The sequence below is a fragment of the Pteropus vampyrus genome, unplaced genomic scaffold, assembly GCF_000151845.1.
Source record: "Pteropus vampyrus isolate Shadow unplaced genomic scaffold, Pvam_2.0 Scaffold121, whole genome shotgun sequence".
In the NCBI taxonomy this organism is placed as follows: Eukaryota; Metazoa; Chordata; class Mammalia; order Chiroptera; family Pteropodidae; genus Pteropus; species Pteropus vampyrus.
The window spans coordinates 2,266,823-2,274,537 of NW_011888902.1; positions in this window are offsets into that span (position 1 = coordinate 2,266,823).

Here is a 7,715-nt window from a genome sequence, read left to right on the forward strand (position 1 = left end):
CACTGATGAATGAATGATCAAAATCAACACATAGTTAAACCAGGATCAAACCGAAGCAAAACAAAATCTTAACACAGAGAATTATAAAGTTTACGAAGCATCTACACATATATTATCATTTTCAATCTGCACGATAGGTAAGGTCAGGAATACCAACCACATATAAAGAGAAAGTGAGGTTTGATGAGATTCACACAAGGACACAGCTGATGGTTAAGAGGGTGGACCCCGGGGTAAGAGAACTTGCATCGAAACCTAGCTCCCTCACTCACTAACTGGACCAATGCCATAGCTTTCTCGTCTATAAATGGGGAAAAACAATGGCAGCTACCTCAAAATTCTGCTTCAGAGGTAAATGAGAAAATTCACGTAAATTTCAGGGATGTAATGAACATCAGCTATTATTGTTGTTTTCGCTGTTGAGTGCCTTACATCATGTCACAAGCTAGTGTTTGGATCGAGGCTTAAAGAGGGACATAATGAAAACTAAAATGGCATCTCCTGGAAACAAAGTCTCATTGAGATTCGACCTGCAATAGGAGAGCCATCAGGGGTCTTTTGCATGACTCTCTCTCTCTGTGGCCACATATGCTCTCATTTTCGTTTCTGTCTGTACGTCCACTGCATTGCTTCTCTCCGCAGAAGGAATCTCTCATCATGCTCATCCATAGCAAATGGCCAAAGGGACAGTCCCAGCCTTAACTCCATATATTACTCCAGTCCAAGCACCTACCATTGTCTGCCTACGAACCTGGACATAGAGAGGAAACTGTGGATGGTTTGGAAGGAACCTGTGGATAGACCAATTTGACCAGAGTGGTGTTTCCAAAGAAAGGAGCAGGGAGACATGAGATTTAGAAATAATAATAGATAAGTGATGGCATCTAATCCCTAATGGAAGGTTTCAGACTTTCCTTAAAGGGCAATGGGGCAGTAATTAAAGGCTCTTGAATCAGAGATAGCCATTTATAGAACACGCATTGGTGAAGTAGCCACCCCGCTCAGAAGTTTGCATTAATCATGCAAAGAGATATCATGGACATTTGGTTCGGCTATGATGTTTCGGTTTGATGGGATGGAGAGAAGAGTGGAAACAGGGACCCCAGCAGGGAACTGGGGGAGAGCTGAGGACAGAGATGACTCGGGCTGAGCTGGGATGCCAGCGGGGGCCGTTAAGATGGAAGACAGCGGGGAGAGGCACTGAAGAGCAGGGACTGACCGGACTCGGAGGCGGAGCAGACATGGTGGGAAAGAGGACGGTCGGAGGTCATTTCAAGGTGCTCAGTGTGGGTGATGGAGAGACTCATGATACCACGGACAGGAAAAGAAAGAGGAGGAAAAATTGGCTTGGAGATGGAGATAACGAACTCTTTTTTCGAGGTAATAGCTGCCCGTTGAAGATGACAATCCAAAAGAGAAGAACAGAGTTTTCTCTCTATCCCTACAGAGAATGTGTCCCATCAGATAGGAAAGAACGGCTTATAAGTTAACGAGAAAAACAATGCGCATATTATTTGATTTGCTTCTAAACTAAAATTGAGCTTTGTATTATTACTTCAATTTATGAGTTTTAAATAATACATTTACTTTTAAGGCACATCCTCCCTCCCCAAATTTAGTTAATCATACCAATCCGAGGTGACAGTTGGGAGAGTCTCAGAAATGTCACCGTGATGTTGGCAGTCCCTCCCGCCACTGATGACCTCTGTATTTCAGATGCTCCGAGATGGTATACGCTCGATTTAAATATGCAGACATTTAATCAAAAATAAAAAATCCCTGTTCATCCCTATTAGGAGTGTTGTGTTTTTGTCTTGTGTACCGCGTTTATGTTTGTTTGCCTTCGATGAGTTCAATGACGGAATATTCCCTTCTGTGCATGTCCCATTCAACCGGCCACAGCTCACTCTTCTGCGTGCTTTCCACCCTCTACGCATGGCCTCTGTCCGTACTCTGCCCAACTGCAGGGCTTTCATTAGCCCAAACTCCCTGGGCTGCTCTATTCCCTCCACGCATGCCTAGTCAACTATGCAGTCATTACTTTTCTCATATAGAAACGGTCTTAACTTAGAAGGTTACGCCTTCTTCAAAGGGAGGGAGGAAACGTAGGATGAGGGAAATGAAACTCTTTATCCCTTTCAGAGGCATTTTAACAGCTTTTAAAAAATCTTCGGTCTTTTCTTGACATACATGTAGTATTGTTTCGTCCTCAGTGCTCATATACATTGAGAACCGCTTGTTTGTGAAAAATGACGAAGAGCGAAGTATATTTTCATTCCGTTATCTCACCTCTTTAGCTTCCCCAAATGTTGGGGTATAAATAACCCCGTAATTTTAGCACTGGGGGGTGGAATGAGTTTTTTTTTTTTTATAAGTGGTAACAGGTGGAAAACATGCTCTAGCAATTGAATTGGGTCAACCCAATGCCCCTTAAACTTCTAATGAAAATTCCACGTGCATATTTGATCATTTTAAGTGTGGGGGACTTTTCGACTGGCTCAGAGACAGCTTGAGAGAACAGATAAACTATGTGTCTCATGATTTTTTAAAAAGATAGAATTTAGTATTAATTTGATTTGGTGCCAGGGGCGGGATGAGAAAAATATGAAGTCTTTTTCAACTTCATGGGCAGATTACTTTGAAACGCGAGTCTACAAACTCACCGAAATGATTACTTCATTTTTTTTTTTTTAAATGTTGGTTAACTGCGGCTGAATAGCGTTTTTGTTGAATTCTGCCTTCCCCTCTTTTCCTAAAATTCTAAAGCCCAAATGTCAAAAGGAAACGAAGCTCAGAATTGGGATATAAAAAGGAAAAAATTCAGATAGGTTTCTGGCACCAGCTGGCTTCAGAAATGCAAGCCAGGCAGTGCTTTGCGTTTTGTTCAGAATAGTTGGAAGTCTACCTAAATTTCAGAGATGCCTACCTCTGGGAACCAGAGCACCAGGCGAAGGGACCTGCCAGTTCTTGGGAAAGGCGGTGAGTGCAGCCAGCAGCGCTCTTCCTGCCGTGAGGTGCTCGGTTGTTCGGTGCTGCCCGCCCACGTCGCCGTGTCCCACACCCGCCACTGGGACCCGAGCAGAATAAACACCGGGCAGGGCTTTTCTCTCTGACAGACTGAAAACACATGATCACAAAGAGCAAGATTTGGTGATTTACAGCTGCCCCGAGATTTCGAACAAGCTCATCTTCCTAATGGAGGGTGTCAACTGTGCGTCCTGTCTGTCCCCGGGAGGGCTGATGGCTGAGGGGAAGGGCAGAAGACAGCAGGCGAGAAGAGTGCCATCTTGGTTGCTGGGCTTGGATCTGAATTTGCACTGGGACCTTGAAAAAGGGTCACCTTCCAGTGCCTCGGTTTCTCAGTGCATCAGGTCCCTGGTGTCTCTGAAAGCGGGGCGGGGACTAAAGCGTGGCTAACATGTTACCTCCGGTTGCTGTTTATTTTCTCTTCCTGTTTTCTCTGTTGCCGCGTACATCCTAGCCTGGCTTTAGGGCCTGGTTTGGGGGAGGGAAACAAGCAACAAAAGGATGGGGAAGGTGCGCTGCCAAGTTTAGGACCCACTCGATCCCATGCCAACTGCCTCTTCAGCTCTGTCTGTTTATTCTTGGCAAAATGAAGCTTCCTGTTTTTAAGACAAACAGCTTATAAAAAACGCTTATAAAGGCTGCTTGGACATCAAAACACCCTTGCCAAACAATATTTTGATGATTTAACATGTAAATGCATCAAAACAATGCGAGCAACATTTCCTATAAAGTTATGTGTGGGTTTTAAAAATGAAGGGGATCGTGCTTAGCCAAACGGACTTTGATTTTTGAAGATCAAAAACATCTGAAAACTAGTTTGAGAGGTTTGCTAAGTCTAGAAGGAGGCAACCCAATCACGCTCATCTGAAGCACGAGCAAACAATTTGTTATTCGAAGAGCTCACGGATGTGATTGCTCTTCAATCTCTGGGCTTGTGACTCTCGTAGCCAAAGTAATCTTTATGAAGTAGTGAAGCCCCTGAAACAGTCTAAGGACTAGAGCCCTCAGCCTGTCCACAGGGGTGGAGGGGGGTCAAGGCCAGGCCCCTCAGCCCCTCGGTGCAATTGTTTTCATCCTCCATCCCTGCCCTAGGAGATGTGAGATTCCCCATCACTGCCGATTGGATGGGTGGTTTTTGTCAGATAGGAACATAGCTATCGAATCTCCGACTCCTATTTTCAAATCTCTAAGTCTACTTCTAGATTCAGAAACCGATAAGGCTGTCACCTCGTTGGGATGGATTGGTCCTCAGATGTGTAATTTTTTTCCCACTCAGAATTCTGTACGCCCATAGATGTATTGGGAAGTACACAAATTCCATATTACCCCCAACGAGATCTCCTACAGAGCTCCCATTGTGACAACTATAGCAGACAATAGATTTAGGTTCTGGACCAATGCACAGATTTTATTAAGCATCTACTATGAGTAAGTTATTATAATAAGTAAAGTTCTGAATAAAAATATGAATAAAAGACAGTCTTTTGACCTTAAGGAACTTTGAGAATAACGGAGGGAGTTCTGTGGGGATAAGGATTTGAGACTCTGTGTGATAGAACCTCACGGAAGACACCTATGAAAATCCAGATTTTTCAGATGAGAAAGAAATTTCTCCCTGGAGAATCATCACAATGCTTTTGGAATATGCGGTACTTATGAGAAAGGATAGGTAAAGTTTTAGTCATAAATGTGGGAAGAGGCAGAAGCATTCGGGTTGAATAGAATAATTACAAAGTCCCGAAGAAGTGAAACACGTGGTTAAGTTAGTATAAAGATCTAGAAAAGTTGGAATAAAAGACCAGTATGGTGTTTTCCAGCTGTAGTCCTCTGAGAGATGTATGATTCTTGAGGAAAGGCATTAGATAATTAAATTTATTAGGAAAGTTTTGTGTCAAAAACGCTAAAATCTGAAAAACTGCAGGATTTTTGGGAACGTTGAACAGACTTCTTTCCAAGAGAAGGTATAAAAAGACAATATGCATTTAATTCATTTGACAAATATATGCAGCAAAAAGGTGGTATTACTAGATTGGTAGATCAGAAAAAGACAGTAGTTGTAAGAGTTGTAAAAACATAATGAGCTTTAATATGTAAATTGACATTATTTGTTCTAAGCATAGTGTCTGGCACATATATGATAAATGTTCATTTTTGTTATAGTTTTTGCTACTTGGACAAGGCATTTGACAAGGATTTTCATGGTATCTTTGTAGACAAAGGGAATACCTATCATCCGGATGATACGGCCGATTGCTCCTAGGTTACAAACCTGCATAGCATGCGGCTGTATTGAATATTGTAGGCAACCGTAACACAATGGTAAGTACTTGTGCATTTAAACATAGAAAAGATACAGTAAAAATATGGTTATGGTACTTTTACGCTACAACATTAGATCATCACTGGGCGAGAGGCATTTTTCAACTCCATTATAATTTTATGGGACCACCATCATATACCCAGTCTGTAAATGTTGACAAAAACATTTTTATATTGTGCATGGCTATACTTGGTAGTTTTTTTATTTGAAAGAGGGCTTAGACTCAATTTGTATAATACCATGTGGTGGAATTAGGGCCAATAATTCTTTAAGTCTTTTCAGAAATGTTTGTTGAATGTCAGCTCTGTGGTGAGCCAGGAAACAAATATGAATACGAGGAGGTCCTGCCTAAAAGAGCTCAGGGTTCATAGGCTGACAGAAACAAAGGTAGCCATGATGCAGCATGATTCATGGGACATTAGTTGCGCAAGGGAAGAATGAGCAATTAACTTTGCCTGACAGGGATTTTTTTTTTTTGACCAATGTTATAGCTCACAGATTTTAAGTATTCTCGTAGTTCTGTAAGATTTACCAAAAAAAAAAAAAAAAAAAAAAAAAAGTCGTTTAGAAAAAAGTGCCAGCATCTTGTAGCTCTTGTCCTGTAGCTTTTCTTTCCCCAGAGATAACCACTGTCACTTCTTTTAGCTGATTATCGTACTGCTTATTTCCATGTCTTTAATGGCACGGTTGCATTGCTACTTCTTGATTTTTCAGTTTTAGAATTTATCTATTGGCTTTCCCTTAGGAAAGAGGAGACTTTGCCCTATTCCTTTCACCGCACGTGTGTACCCTTCCGCCCGCCAGCCTCTCCATAACATTACGTTGCATTTCTGGTTAAAGCAAATATTCTGTTATCATGGTTATACAAATCTGTTTACGTTTCCTTTTCTGCACAACTTGTAATTTTCCCTAGAATTACTTTTTTTTGCTCATTTCTAAATTTACTTAGTTTTATATGTACTTGTTACTAATTCAACCTCAAACACTTTGTCATTTGTCTGAAATTTTTTCTTAAGACATTCAGGGCCAGTTGATTGCCATTCAGTCTCATCTTCCAGAATTTCTTCCCAAGCCTTCTGAGCTCCTCGAACTGGACTGGTGGTCGCCATGTTCCTAGGGCATAGCTCCATCCTGGCATCTCTTTGCCCGGCCATCTTGAAAATTCCTTTGCCTTTTTCCTGTTTGAGTTTCCCACTTCCTGGATGCCATGTCTTCTCTTAGTTAATAACCTTTCTTGGATGATCACATGATCTAGTTATTTTCCATGCAAGAGAAACTGCGAGATAAATATTCGAGATGTCGTTGACCTGATAATATCTTTATCTTACCCTCGTATTTGATCGACGGTTTATCGGGGTCTAGACATCTAGGTTGGAGATCATTTCCCTTCAGAATTTGCAGCCTTTGCTTTATTGCCTTTGACCTCTCGGAGTTGCCGAGAAGTCTAAAAAGTCTGGCTGATTCCTGATCCTTTGTATATGACCTATTTTTCTTTTTCATCGTTGAAAACCTTTAAGTTCTCTCTGTTGAAATTTCACAATGATTTACTTTCATAGGAGTCTACTCATATTTCCTTAACTGGGTATTCGGTAAGCTGTTTCAATCTGGTCTTTCCATTTTGGAAACTTTTCTTGAATAATTTTATTGATGTTTTCCTCCTCTCCATATCTCTATTCTCCCTGGAACTCCCGTTTTTTTGTTTGGATTTTGGACTACTCGTCCTAGTCCTATGATGTCCATACATTTCTCTTCTACTAACAACGTCTTCCTTCCTTTAAAAAATAATCTCTGATTCTCATTGCATGGTTGCATTTATATTTTATCTCCCTGATAACAGTAATAAAAAGTTGTCGATATCGAAGTCTTCTTTTCTCTGCAAATCATCGTCTTAGCCGAGTTGCTTTGTGTGATGGATTGGGGGAGGAGCATGGGTTCTTCTTGGTTCTGCATTTTCCGTGTTGGACGCTCTCCTCCAGGGTCTGGCAATTTTCGCGTGTAAGAGCAGGGCACTCAGAAGCTGATTTGCTGTTCCAAGAGCATGAACGAGGACTGTTAACCGTCAGTTTTACTGTAGAGTGATTTGGCTGGGTGGTTTTAATGGAGAATCTCTGCTGTCAATTTCTTTCTATCCTTCTTTTTGGCAAAGAAATATTTCCCATGGAAGACTTTTTTTTTTTTTTTTTTAAATGTCATGCCCAGCAGCTAGTGTTCTGAGAGCCAAGAGGACACACAGAGAGAGGGTGTTTGCTTTTAGCGTGCACTGCACTATTTTTTAAAGTAAGACATCTGCACCATCAGCTGTGCCTGCTGCTTCTTAAGGTCCTGTGTTTTGCTCCTTCTAGACAATAAACTGGGGTGGAACAGTCTG